Consider the following 15,362-nt stretch of genomic DNA (forward strand, 5'->3'; position numbering starts at 1 on the left):
ATGATTGCAAAATTTAGTGATAAGTGTGTTAGTTTTCCTTCCCTTGCTATCACAGAAAAAGAACCAAGTTTCTGAGAGGCGGCGTCACTTGACTCATAACAATGTTACATGAATGCGCGATCCTTTTTTCTTCATGTAAGCGCTCGCGCAGTCTATACTGCTTCACACATATAAACCGATTCAGTGGCACAATAAACTTAGTTGAAAGTTTGCGCTTGGTGTGTGTGTTCTTTGCCGTTCCATGTCATTTTGTTGCGGAATAATACTTCAGTGATCGGCTACATTCTTTAGTGCTATTCAGTGCGCCTAGTCCTCAAACGTGTTTATGGCTGCATTCTGGATATCATACTAGCGCATCTTCAATATTTCTACCGAGCTATTTGACGTTGTTTTAACGCTGGTGAGTTTATCTGGTGCATTCCTGAGCGCCAGTGGCTATCTGAGCATTTCATTTTTCATCGGGATGTGGATTTCCAGTTTCTTTCAGCAATATGTTCCTCGTTGTTGTGCAGTTCTGCCATTTTTAATCTTCTATGTTCTCTGGAGTCACTCATTTATTGCGCCTACAAGTGTGATATTTCAACAACTGCGGGGTTTTCGTTGCCCTCTACACTTGAAATTCTGTTTTCCATCACGATACTAAGTTCACAGTAACACCAATCCACTTGCAGTTTACTCCGCAATGTGTGTTCTTCTATTTTTGCTTTTAGGGTGGTGCATTCTCCCGTTTCTCTTTATCTATTATCGTTGATCTTACTTCTTCCAAATTTCTTTGGACATGAGAGTATAACATATCAACGACTGCATATTTCCGTATTGCCACGTGATTTTCGCGTGCCGTAAGAGTTTCCCATTGATAATCATCAAGCTACGCTGGCCTCTGAGATCAAGCAAGAGTTTCCAGTTGTAGTCTGTCTACCCAACGTGCCTACAGTATGGATATTCATATCTGAAAGCCACGTGAATTTCTCCCTATGCTTCATAAATACCAAATACCTGTACCTTCTGTAAATATATTCGGAGAATAAAAATCTTCATGCAGAAGTAACAAACTTCTCATTTGCTTGCCTGCAATTCGGAACATTCATAATAACCAGCCATAACTGCAATAAAGAGGTGCTGTACAAGTTAGCTCTTTTATTTTCTCAGCCAGCACGATTTCTGAGAAATGTGCATAGTTTCTTTTCGCGTTTTATCCCTATTGCACACATCCGAAATGTAGCATTGAGTGATCTCCTCCAAATAAGTAAACGAGTTTTTTTGCAACAACATACACATTTATTTGTTGTCTATCTACATCAGGCCACGTAGCTTGTCTTCTGCCTCCCTGTATCGTATTTTTCCGCGCTGCGCCTGACACGCACGCCAAAAACCGAGCCGTGATAAAAGCTGCTGTGGATTACATGACGCAGGTGACGCCTGTTCGTTTGGGGCTGCTGCGAGATGAGTTTCATTGTGGGACATTCTTTCCCAAGCAGTGGATACAGATTTTAAAGCAGTCGGAAGAAAAGCTTTCCGTATACGTTTTCTAAAGCATCAAGGGATACATAGTAACCCGTGTTTCAGTTAATTATCAACCGCCGAATAATATTAGCCGGTGGAACTCACGGTGGCCTGAACGGTGGGGATGGAGGCCTTGCAGTTGGTGACCTGTTCAGAAAGAGAGAACCATTATGAACCGTGACCAAACATACTTCGCCGGTGGTTGCACATGGCACGGCGGTGTGGACCGTATCTTGAAAGCGATCCGCGGTGCTGACGGAGTGTGCCGACTGCTGATAGCGCTGTGTTCTCGCCGCTTACTTAGCATAGAAGACAGACATGATGGCCCGTTTCTTGAAAGTGATTTGCAAAACGGGCAGACTGCGGCGTATGCTGAGAGCTCCGTGAGCGTTGTGTTCTCGCCGCTTCGATCGCGTTGAAGCGGCAGGCAGCACGAAGGTACAATCGCTCGCTGCTACGGGCTCTATCTTGAAAGCGACCGTCTTATATGACGGATGGAAGGGCGGTTTTCTCGTTGGTAATCATAGAAATGCCTACGCATCTAAAAAGTCGCAATTTCACCAGAAAGACGAAGCATCGATTGCGATAGCAAATCAATAGAGAGCTATACAAAGTAAGTATAATAGTTTTATCAGCCGTATAAACTTGCAAACATTCGCTTGCTAACTAAATTAACAAGCATGATGTCAGCGCGCACGGACAAACCTGAGCACAACACACTCGATGAGCGCGGACACTCGCTGTCCAAACGCTGGCGCGAGGAAGCGCGGCAGCAGCAGCTAGCAAAGTGAACTTCGTGCTGTCTATCGCTTCAACGCAAACTGAGCGGCGAGAACGCAACACGCGCAAAGGTATGAGCCGTCGAAGCGCCTAGACCCTGCCTTCAACGCAGATCGGTTTCAAGATACGGTGCGCGCGGCCGCGGAACTACGCATTTGTTGCGGTAGTACAACGCCACCTCGGCCCCGGGACCTAGCGTGTGACGGCGCGCTTCCTTCGCGCTTTCCTGCCTTGCGCGCACGAGATTGAGCCACAATCGTCGGCTCCCCTTGCACGCTTTCACTCGCACATACAGCATATGGCGAGCGGTGACGGTGTCATCGCCCTCGGACGTTTTACGCAACATCACGGCGACGCCGCGGCAAAAATGATCCTGGTATGTCCATGTAATTGCTATCACAATACATCATTGGGAATAGTTTAACACGTTCTTCCAGACGTATTAGCCTCCACAGTGCCTCTTTTGCACCGTAATGCTGCCTTTTAGCGAGATGTGCCTAATTCTGGGCTCCAGTGACATATTGGGCACCCAAGAGCTGCGGTAACGTAACGAAAACATTTAGTAATGGTACCTGTAATCACAGCACTTAAATTACAACAGGACATCGAACTCGAACCAATTAGCCAGACTCGCCATCTTGTAAGCACAGGACAATGTATCTTGCTAAGCGGTGGAAAGGTGTCGGGGGGATTTAAGGACATGGGATCCAAAAAATACGGGGGAATTCAGACCGAAACACTTGCCTCTGATGGTCTACGTGTTTCCTTAGTGCTTTCGCGGTTGGTTCAGGTACCAATAATTCGCCCCAGATTGTAAGCCAAATTGATACACACTGGAAATGTTCCGAACAGCAAGCTACCTTGCACCGGTTACTTCAGATATTTTACTAAGGTTGCAAGATTTGACGAGTACGTTAGACTTTGGGGATGTATGTAGACTTCTGAACGGTCAGCAAAAATATCGCTTGTATTTTACACTGACACTAAGTCTCCTTGAAAAAAAAAAGATGTAGCTGATTTTTATGTTGTGCTTCTCAATTGTAATTCTTATTGGGATAGTAACAGTGGCAGCAAAAATGGATCGCGCTTCGCACGTCTTAACTTGCCTGTCGTTGCCGGCAGCATGTACTGCTCTGCAAGCGCAAAGGCTTCAACCTTGTCAACAAAGAGTGATGCGGCTTATCTCATGCCAAGCAACTCCCCTAGTTTTGCGCTAGATTTTCGTTTATGCTTGGGCGGGCCTCCAAATTCTCGACAGCATCTGTCCAAAATTCTCTGATGCTGAACTTACAACATCTTAACAGCGCCAATAAATGTAGTACGTAGCACTCACGGTGGCTTGGCCGGTGGTCCATCAGGTGGCTGGTAGGATGGTGGCTGGTAAGATGGGGGCGGGCGTGTCGGTGGGCTCCTGCGTTGTTGACATGCGACATCGTATCATTGCTCTGTGTCAAGAAAGCCTGGTTTAGACGTACACCAGACGAGAAAAAATGGCGCAATATGACATGGAACAATCTGAAATAAGACCAGGTAAGTGAACAGTGTCTCTTTCAGGGCGTACTCTACCTTCATAATGTTTCACGTTCACTATAATATGCATGAACCAGTATAAGCACAGCAACGATATGGTATCGGCCCAGATGTGGCGCTTCTGATGACTGGGGATGCGAATGTGTATATCACATTAAAGCGACCTTTTTGCCACGAGCCCGTCAGAATGCATGCATACGAGGGATAGCTTAAGGAAGAAATAACAAGACTCCGCGAGTCTCTCCGGTACCCATTATCACCAAAAAGTGGAGCACACACCAAAGCAGATTATTATAAAATTACAGCGAGTAGCTTTCTAGTGTCCGCTGAAGCAACCATGAACATCCGCGATTCACGAAACTGCATGTAAAACCCGGCAATAGGCAGCGTCGGAGACAACAACCCCAACGAGTTTCACCCGACGCATCGCGCGCGCCGAATAGAGTGACGTCAGCGGCGCTCCAAGAGTGACGTCACCATCGGTGGAGACCAATCGGTGCTCGCGGCATTATAACTGGTGCCGACCATGGCGCACAGAACTTTATTTTAGAAAATGTAAAATTATGCCCTTATTACGCGTTCCTGCGTACCTACTGAGATAACGCGCCCTATTTGTGCGTCGAGCTTGCACAAATATTTGCGTGTTTATATGACATCTAATATTACTTAGTCAATAGACACGGATTACATGAAAAAACAACACTAACTGTATGTACTTACGCCGTAACATTTCCAGTCCGACTCATTACTTGAAATTACTGATCCATAAAATCCTAGTGTGCTCAAAACATCAGCATCCTGCATCAGTATGGGACCCTAGACAGGATAAGCTAATCAAACATTTGTAAAATTATCGGAACAACACTGCCAGTCTCATTTTGTGAAACTAGTCTTGCACAGTAAGTAGAACCCTAAAGAGAGCAATAAGCCTCAACCCGCCTAACTTAGCTATCTTCGGAAAATGGGCTGTTTAACCATTTTCATAAGTACTTTCACCATTTAATCTACAGGACGATCTCATACCTCAACAGCACTGTAGCTCTCCATCGTGCGTTTAGCATACTTATAAGGAAGGGATTAAGAGACTTCCCTTTCAATCATTCCTAACCCGTACATCTCTAGAGTGGAACCGGCTTAGCACCGATATTATAACCAACATTTTTACGATGCAGTACACAACATTTTGTTAGCATTATTTATTTATTTATTTATTCAAAATACCCCCAAAGGCCCTCATTATGAGGGTATTACATGGGGGGGGGGGGGGTCACAGGCACTGGTCATAGATTATACACCATATTAAAGAACAAGACAATATAACAAAAATAATAATAGAGTGATACAAAGGTAATATACAGAATGAGTCACAATTATTTCAGAGAAAAACATTAGTACATATTAGGAGAACATAAGGCAACTGCAATGAAAAGCAAAACAGCAACAAACATCGAAAACACTGTAAAAGTCCCAAGATATTAATAATAAGATTAGTTGACAAGTCGTGAGCGAATTAAATCTTGAAACTTAGTCAAGTCAGGTTCCGTGGCAATGTCTGATGGTAAGGCGTTCCACTCAGTTATTGTGCGCGGTAAGAATGAATATGCATAATGGAATGACTGGCAGTTAATGCGTTTGGCTGTGTATTGATGGTCACGACGTGGAAAGATAACTTGTGGTGACTGAAAGAAATCATCATGAAGTGATGGATGATGATAAAGCTTATGGAAAAGTGATAGGCGAGAAATTTTACGGCGAAGTGCTAAGGTGTCCAACTCAGCTTTATTCTTTAACGAGGTGACGCTGGTGTAACGTGAATAATCTGAAAAAATGAATCGCGCAGCACGGTTTTGCAAGGCTTCGATGTTACTGATGATATAAGTTTGTTCGGGATCCCAAATGGCAGACGCGTATTCTAGTTTAGGACGGATTAATGTTGTGTACGCTAGTTTTTTAACATGCATTGGGGCTTCTTTTAGGTTATGATTAATAAGTCCGAGAGTACGGTTAGAAGAGGCAAGGGTAAGATTAATATGATTATTCCATGATAAGTTTGACTGAAGATTGATGCCAAGGTACTTGTAAGTTGTGGCGTGTTCCACAGCGTTGTTATCAAGAGAGTAGGTGGTTGGAATTCGTGGCCTATTGGTGAAAGACAAGAGTTTAGTTTTGGAAACATTTAATGGCATTAACCAATTAGAACACCATGCACTTATTGCCTCCAAGTCAGTTTGTAGTAAGTGATTATCAGTGTTACTTGTTACACATCGATAAAGTACACAATCATCTGCAAATAGTCTGATTTTGGATAACACGCAACTGGGCAAATCATTAATATAGATTAGAAAGAGTAAAGGTCCAAGTACGCTGCCTTGTGGAACTCCAGATGACCATCAGCATGAGATGAGTTAGAATTGTTAACTGATGTAAACTGAGTTCTAGATGAGAGAAAATCGGTGATCCATGCAATTATAGTAGGGTGAATGTTAAGCTGTGAAAGTTTAAGCAAAAACCTATGGTGTGGAACACGATCAAATGCCTTGGAAAAATCTAAAAATATTGCGTCAACTTGAAACCCAGCGTCTATCAGTGCATGTATGTCGTTAATAAATCCGGCTAGTTGGGTTTCGCATGAGTAGCCCTTGCGAAAACCGTGCTGATACTTGAAAATAAGGTTATGGTCTTCAAGGAAGTTGATGACTTGAGTGTGCATTATATGTTCGAGTAATTTACAAATAGTACTGGTTAAGGAGATGGGACGATAATTGAGCGGAGAAGCACGATCACCTGATTTGAAAATGGGTATTATTTTAGCTATGCGCCAGTCATTAGGAATACAGCCTGTTGATAGTGACTGGGAAAATAGAGCGGTTAACATAGGACAAATACTATGCGATGTATTCTTTAAAAATTTATTATTGAAGCCAAGATGGTCGGCGCTAGATGACGTTTAAGATTGCTTAGTAGAGCTAAAACACCAGACTAACTGATGACTATCTCGTGCATTGTGATTCCTACTAACGCCTTTAAAGGTAAGGCTGAACCTTGGTAGTAATTTTTTCTTTGGATATATCTGTTTTGTATTAGATATATATTTGAACAAACTTTAATATCTCCCCTGTTACATACAAAATCTAGCGCCTCTTGGGCTTGAAGGCGTTCCAGTACCAAACACTCCCTCCCGTGAGGCAAGCCTAAAGCGTGAAGCCAGAAGTGTAAATGGATATAGGTGCAAAAAATATCACACACGGACAACAGGATAAACGACTAAAATGTACCAACTAGCCCGAGGTTGCTAAGCTGGAAGTCAGCGCCGCTATCGAGTCGAGCTCCGGTCACCGGACCCGAAGGACCCAGTTACGCCATCGTTCTCAAACAGCCTATGGAGCTGCGACACCTTGCGCCATGTCTATTTTTCTTTGGATGACGCTGCTGGGACCAATCCAGAGTCGACATGTTGACTTTCCTGCTGACAAGCGTCAAGGCTCTGCTGGAAGCCCGCGTGCCGAACGATAACATAACACGGACCCCAACATGCCAGAAGAAGTTGGTTTCCTTATGAGGGCTGCGAAACAAGATCTGCTCGCTGGACTAATTGGAAACATCGCGGAATTTTCCTCGCAGTCATCGAAAGGACACTGGAAAAGCGCACCAGGGAATATGATCGCGAAATGGTTATGCTGAAGTACGATGTCCAAGCACCGACCACAGACCATAAGACGCAAGGAGCTACAGTGCAAGGCCTCAGCCGCCATCATCTTCCCGCTCCGCGCCAGGGCGATGCAACCGTGGTGAAATCAAGAAGCTGCCCCTTTACCAAATGCTAGCCTTCTTCTTTACAAAATACTCGTCAAGTCAGGATGACCGCTACATTGTACAGTAGAAGAATTTACACCAAAATGTGTAGCACGCTTGAATATTTTTAGCTTGAATTAGCTTGAATACTTTTATCGTTGCAGTTAGCTGGGAAATATTTTTCCAAGCCTGATTACGTTTCTCAACGGCTGGACCGAGAAAATACAATTCTTACACGAATGCACAACCCTTTTTTTCTTCATGTAAGCGCTCGAGCAGTCTATACTGCTTCACACAAATAAACCGATTCAGTGGCACAATAAACTTAGTTGAAAGTTTACGCTTGTGTGTGTTCTTCTCTCACGTCTGTGTCTTTTTTGTTGCGCAATACTTGAATAACACATTCAGTATATTCGTGAAAGTGAAAACTATTCATAGCATTCATTTTTTGTTCTTGTGCCAGAATAGGGTGCTGCTTTAAACCATTGCGATGTTACATAGTTTTCCGATCTCGGCGATACATTTATTTATTCGCGTTATGTCGCTCGGCGATAGATGCAAAATTTTTAGTGCATTTAAAATAACGGTTGTAAAGAAGACTACGTATTTTATTCCTTCAAAAGGGGACACATCTCTTGATTACCTCATGAGCAATAAACAAGACGCCTAGCTGGCTGTTTGGTACATCACTAGAACAACAAGAAAGCACATGAACGAACGAACGAATGAATGATTTATTTAATGAATTAACGAATGAATTATAGAATAATGAATGAATGAATGAATGTTGATGTTTTTAAGCGCCAGGTAAAAATATGGGAGACTGGTGAATTCTTTCATGGGCAGGTTTCTCAAATTTGGATTCTCATACCCGGCCGGATAATCACTGAAGAGGGAAAGCAGACAAGCATGATGTGGCTATGCTTCAACTAATCAGCCCGTCGGCGAATCATCCACGCCGTTCTTGTGAATTTGTAATACGGTAGCCGTGACGCAACAAGGAATGTTCATCTACGGAGTTTCATGCGTCGTGTGAATTCAGCTATAGGACATTAATTTTTACGATACAAAGAGAAACATAAATGAATCTTGAAGGTTAGAAACTCTTGTGAGATGAATATACAGTATGTACATTTCCTAGTTCATCCGATAAGATGGAATTTGCTTTAATGTTTTCGTGCTTACAAATAATGGCGCAGATGACGGAAGCCGCAAGACAGCCGCAAGACACGCCAGAAATTTTCCTCCATAACATATTTCATGATTGCACAGGGCAATGCAGGTGTCAACGATACAAGAAGAAGTTTAATGCAGAGGTTGGTGGATAATCATCGAAAAAAGAAAGTCATTAACATTTGATGATTATTAGAAAGAAGCCGGTGTTAGACGCCGGTGCTTATGCATTACAGTAGGTTAAAGGAAACATGGGAATGCATATATATCATTTCAGAGGCTTTAGATATAGGCTTGAATGAATTCATCTACTTCAATGAAACAGTGGTTGTCGAATTCACTGGTTCGCTCATCAGAAACGGTAGGTCTCTTATCTTTTACACTGCGCCTTGCATTGTAGTTTTCTTCGCAGATGGCAAAATTATTGTAGTGAACAGTGGTATGGAGTACGGGTTTTACTGGCCATAAAGTTTAAGTATGTGCAATATAAATCAGGCAAGATGTTCAAGTGCATTCAATATGTTCAATGCACATGCTAAATTATGCATAGGGAAATATTACGACGTGTACTGAGTGTCATCTCAGGCAACACGCCAGAAAGTTTCCTCGATATCATCTCTCATGATTGTCCAGGGCGACATTACTTGAACCTATTCCCAAACATACAGGAAAATAAATAGTTGTTATTATAGTATTCTCGTAGAATAAATATATACGTTGCATATACAGATATACATATCAACGAAGTTTTCACGATAGTTTTGACCGGCCTCCTTCGTAAGCTTCGTAAGACAGATTTTAAACTTCATTTCAATGTCGACCTCTACGTCAACACAGCTGGTGTTTTAGCGTAGCAAAACATTTATATGCACCTGCAAAAGTTCAATAAGGTGTTCTATTTAGTTATCCGAGTTGTAACAGGAAACAATTCGGCTATATAGAAGAGAATATATAGACAGAATCCGATTCTCCAATGTATTCAATAACGGATAAACATATTGGAAATAATGAATTATTTTCATACGGTGGTCTAGGCGCAGGTGCTGGAGGCTGGTAAGGAGGACCAGGTGGGCTGCAAATGTCGGAATGGTAAGAATGGTGACCTAAATGGTTCTAAGCAATTTCCAGTGAGACAGGAGAGGTTTCGAAACTCTTACGGGGGTCTAGCCACCTGAGGGGGCCCTGGAGGGGGTCTTGGTGGAGGAGGTGGTGGTCTGTAAAGGACAGTTCATGCGGATTCATATATTATGTTAGGCAAGGGTTGAATATTGAATGAGTGCAGGCGTTTCTCGTTTCTTACGGAGGTCTGGACACAGGAGGCGGAAGAGGAAATGCAGGTGGGGGCGAGGGAACTCGTGGTCTGCAAAACAATCGTGCATTCCATATTAAGTTTCGAAGGGGGCTAATGTCGATGCTAAGTACGAGCACCGCTTTATTCCTTCAAAATATCCAATGTGCTGTATTTGCGGTGATTCAAAACTCAGTGTCAAATGTTCATTTACCTATTATTTATAACAGTCAATAAAATTTTAAAGTGTCACGAAGAGGTTATTGAAAAAACTTTACCGTTTTGTTGTCTTATGATAACTGTGTTTTAACGATATGCAGCAATGCTACGTAAGCAACGCTCCAAGATAAACAACTTACAATAAAATTAAAATTAATTGTATCCCTTAAAGGTCACCTGTAAATTGAATATATCGAATGAAAACCTTAGTGTAACTTTGTATAAGAGTTAGAAATGAGAGACATCTGTATTCACATAGCGGTAATCTACAAATATAACAGGATGAATATCTGTTAGATTTGCACACAATCACACATCGCACAATTAGATTGTATGATATGCAAAGTGAACTTCTTCTTCTTTCTTTGGTTTTACGTGCGAAAACCAGTTCTGATTATGAAGCACGCCCTAGTGGAAGGCTCCTGAATAATTTTGACCACCTGGGGTTCTTTAACGTGCACTACAACGCAAGCCCACAGGCGTTTTTCATTTCGCCTCCATCGAAATGCGGCCGCTGCGGCCGGGATTCGATTCCGCGATCTCGTGCTCAGCAGCGCAACGCCTTAGCTGACTGAGCCACCCTGGCGGGGTATATGCAAAGTTAGCATTCTGTAACTAATTATTAGATTGCGTAATGCTCACAGAGCTAATTGCTTCTTAACACACGCTATTGTCATCACTGTTTACTTGTAAAACATTCTGTGCAGTTTCTTAAGTAAATGAATACTATAAGTTTGATACAAAAAGGACTTCGGATTCACTAGGCCAAAGGCTTAGAAATACATGCCCTAATCTCAAAATCACGCTATATTTATGGCAGGTACAAGAAGGTATCACTGGACCAAGCCTTTACGCAAGTAGTTATAAATACGAAGATAATAAGCTTATGAAGCGGAACAATCAGATGCGCGAATTGAAGAGTCACAACAATAAAAACAAACCGGTCCAGACTCGTAAATAAGTAGCGGTTGGTGAATTCCGCGGAAGAATGAATTCCTGATTATTTCATCTGCTGATATCGAAACTGAAACAACAAGCAGCGTAATTTCAAGGCGTCATCAAGAGGCCTGTGACAGACAGGAGTTCCTGCCTCGTCATCAGGCGATACTGATTACACTTCTTCATCGAAGTGCGATGCGGACGATCGATTTATGAGACGTGAAAAGCGGTAAATAAGAAATTCCGTATGGTGGTAGAGGAACTGGCGTTGGGGGTTGGTAAGGAGGACCACGCGGCCTGAAATTGGGAAAAATATCTTGTTACCTTTAGAGCTTTGTGTCGAACAATATGGCCTTGACGCAAAAGATTGCTAGTGAATATGATAAGGGGGGAAGGTGTGGTCTAACGAGTGCTATGCCTCTCAAGCATTCATTTGTATGTTTTATGACAAAAATATTACAAATAAAAGGTAGATAATGTTTTGCCATAGAGGTCTGGCGACAAGAGATGGTCCTGGAGGAATTCTAGGGGAACGAAGAGGAGGTCTAAAATAGGATGCGATAGTTAGTGCTGGCAGTACCATCATGTACATCTAATTTTTTTCTGTGAAAGAGGAAATATCCAAAGCATCTTACGGTGGTCTGGCCACAGGTGGAGGGGGTGGCTGGTATGCAGGTGGTGGCCGTGGAGAAGGACGTTGGGGTCTGTGAATGTGGAGGTGAGCAGTATTCAGCGTTGTGCTTACGAAAGACAAGTGTGATAACTACCTGAATGTCATCACTGGGTGAATATGTTATCTGCATTGTAATCTCCACCATATTGTTGTGCAGGGCCGCGCTCCTAGTGGAGCGACGGCGATGATGGGGCAGTAATTTGCATGGTATTGGCGCTGTACCGGGGCAGAGTAGCACTAGCTAGTAGTGCTAACTACGCAGTGGCGGTGGCACAATGCAAGGGTCATCGATACAAGAAGAATTTTAATGCCGAGGTTGGTGGAGAATCATCGAAAAAAGAAAGTCATTACCATTTGATGATTACGTGGGTATAGAAAGAAGCCGGTGTTAGACGCCGGTGCTTACGCATTACAGTAGGTTATTGGAAACATGGGAATGCATATATATCATTTCAGAGGCTTTAGATAGGCTTGAATGAATTCATCTACGTCAATGAAACAGTGGTTGTCAAATTCACTGGTTCGCTCTTCCGAAACGGTAGGTCGCTAATCTTAAATTGCGCCTTATATTGTCGTTTTCTTCGCCGATTGGAAAATTATTGTAGTAAACAGTGGTATGCAGTACGGGTTTTACTGGCAATCAAGTGAAAGTCTGTGCGATATGAATCCGCCAAGGTGTTGAAGTGCATTGAATATGCTTAATGCATATGCTAAATCATGCATACGGAAATATTAGGACACGTTCAGAATGTCATCAGAGGCAACACGCCCGAAAATTTCCTCGCTACGATCTCTCATGATTGTGCAGGGTGACATTACTTGAACCTATCCCCAAACGTACAAGAAAAGAAATAGTTGTTATCATATTAATATCGTAGAATAAACATATACGTAGCATATACAGATATACATATCAAAGGAGTTTTCAGGACAGTTTGTACTTGCATCCTCGGACGGCCGTTATTTTACGCTTCATTTCACTGTCGACCTCTACGTCAACAAAGATGGTGTTTTAGCGTAGCAAAACATTGATATGCAATCGTAAGAGTTGAACAAGCTCTTCTTTTTAGTCATCCGAGTTGAAACAGGAATTAACCCGGACAAATAGAAGAGAATATATAGAGAGAAACCGACTTTCGAATGCATTCAAAAAATGATAAACGTAATAGAAAATGGAAATATTTTCATACGGTGGTCTAGGGGCAGGTGTTGGAGGCTGGTAAGGAGGACCAGGTGGGCTGCAAATGTCGGAATGATAACAATGGTGGGCTATATGGTTCTAAGAAATTTCCACTGAAACAGGAGAGGCTTCGAAAGTCTTACGGGGGTCTAGCCACCGGAGGGGGCCCTGGAGGGGGTCTTGGTGGAGGAGGTGGTGGTCTGTAAGGGACAGTTCATGCGGATTCATATATTAGGATGGGCAAGGATTGAATATTGAATGAGGGCAGGCGTTTCTCATTTCTTACGGAGGTCTGGACACAGGAGGTGAAGGAGGAAAAGCAGGTGGAGGCGAGGGAACTCGTGGTCTGCAAAATATTTGTGCAATATATATACGCGTATATTAGGGTTCGAATAGTGCACACAGTGGAAGCGGGTATTCTTAGCACGAGCGTTGCTTTATTCTATCGAAATTTCGATTGAATGGTAACTAAATATAATAATGGTAATAGAAATAGCAACGTAGATATGCTTATAGTTTTCATATTTTGTACAACAGCACTTTTAGTGTAGTTGAATAATAAATTAATGGTATGCCATAAAAACTAGAAATAAAACATATGATGAATACCTTCTCTTCCAAGCTGTTGTAATAATTCAGTGCGAAAAGTTTGGTAAATAAGTCACACATATTTTGCATAAATGTAAGCAATAATTGTTGTTGTTCGCAGAATCAGTGCCCTGTCTGTAGCAGCGTGGTCTCGTCATTGTTGGCATGCAGCGTGCGTCAATTCAATAAACAAAGCGAAGCTGATATCATTTCCTTTTTCTACAGAATGGCGTTTTAACAGAGTTAAAAATGAAGCTGATGTGTTTCTCATCACAGAAGCATATAAATAGATTACCCGAGCGTGCAAAGTTTTTCACATGCAGAGTCTGACGAATCACCGAATGCAAGATTTGAATTTTATAATCCTGAAGGCACATAACTGCTTTCAGACTCGCAAGAACTGACGCTGCGAAGTGGCTTGGGGTATTGAATCCCGGCTCATTTCTCGGATCCCCCAAAACCAGGCTTGAAAGGTCGAAAAGGGCTAGTGGTATTTTTTATGATGAAGCTGGTATCCATAAAACTTTCTACATCAAGAGCCCTACTACATTTCGCGCAGAAATGTTCATCCTAAAAAGGCTCGGGAAATAAGATATCGGACGGGTGTATTTGTGCATTCTTTTTTATTTGTTTGCTTTTACGATTCACGAGTGTAATCACTTGGATGCTAGTTTTGGCAATGTTCCCGCAAATATGCCGTTATGTTCCTTCCAGTATGCTTTAGTGGAATGTTCATGTAACAGCTGTGCTTGTCTGCTTCCTTCTTTTGATTGTGGCTTTTGTTTCGACACCCCTTCAATAATGCCCAACTGGGCGATGTAGGTTTCCACATAAAAAAATAAACAAACAAAATAGTACTGATCAACTGTAAAGCATGCGTTTGATACGTAACTGTTTACTCCTCGTCATCGGGCAAATACGAGGTAGCAACTCTGACAATGTGAGACGTTGATCGGTTCGTGGTATATAAAAAGCATTTTATACAGGAACGCGCCTACGGTGGTCGCGGCACTGGCGGTGGATAGGGTGGACTCGGAGGTCTTGAAATTTTTCGTGAGCAATAAAGTCATCTGGTAACTAGTCGCACGAAAAATGAAACGAAAGCGACCCTTACGGTGGTCTTGCCATAGGAGGAGGTCTCAGTGGGGGAGGAGGTGGTCTATAAAAACGAAGCCATTTAGAGTGTCAAAGGTAATGCGCATAAATATTTCTATATTAAAAAATAATGTGCTAAAATTGCTTTTCTTACAGGGGTCGGGTAACAGGAGGTGGTCCTGGTGGTGGTCTCAGCAAAGGAGGAGGAGGAGGTCTAAAAGAGGAAGCGTTATTTAGTGCTCGCACGAATAGTACTGACGCTCTAATGCTTCAGTAGCTGCGCTACTTACGGCGGTCTCGCCGAGGGAGGCGGAGGTGTGTATGCAGGTGGAGGCCGTCCTGATGGGCGTCGGGGTCTGTGAAAGGGGCACAATATACTGCACCGCACTGCGGGTTATACTGATACATTGATTGGTTATCATTTATGTTGCAACACTTGTTTGCATCTACGTAGCCATTCGCAGCGCAGAAAAATACCCATATGCACCTAGGAAGTCAGTTCTCGCGGAGTAACGCCAAACTATCCAGCGAACGAAGTGGAAAATACTGCACATGAAATGGGATTATAGAAATGTTTTCATACGGTGGTCTAGGCGCAGGTG

General features: G+C 42.7%; 2 long non-coding RNA genes across 2 annotated transcripts; both read right to left on the bottom strand.

Annotated features, from left to right (window-relative positions):
• Nucleotides 1–3,646: 3,646 nt before the first annotated feature.
• Nucleotides 3,647–13,274, bottom strand: LOC125942557 (uncharacterized). The gene is made up of 3 exons (XR_007465207.1): nt 13,221–13,274; nt 9,803–9,850; nt 3,647–3,694 (listed from the first exon to the last, which is right to left on the bottom strand). It is a non-coding gene; the product is annotated as an uncharacterized LOC125942557 (long non-coding RNA).
• Nucleotides 13,275–13,390: 116 nt separating this feature from the next.
• Nucleotides 13,391–15,083, bottom strand: LOC125942558 (uncharacterized). Its single transcript, XR_007465208.1, has 3 exons — nt 15,051–15,083; nt 14,915–14,974; nt 13,391–13,423 (listed from the first exon to the last, which is right to left on the bottom strand). It is a non-coding gene; the product is annotated as an uncharacterized LOC125942558 (long non-coding RNA).
• Nucleotides 15,084–15,362: the final 279 nt, after the last annotated feature.

The sequence above is a fragment of the Dermacentor silvarum genome, chromosome 1 (assembly GCF_013339745.2).
Source record: "Dermacentor silvarum isolate Dsil-2018 chromosome 1, BIME_Dsil_1.4, whole genome shotgun sequence".
NCBI classification, from domain to species: domain Eukaryota; kingdom Metazoa; phylum Arthropoda; class Arachnida; order Ixodida; family Ixodidae; genus Dermacentor; species Dermacentor silvarum.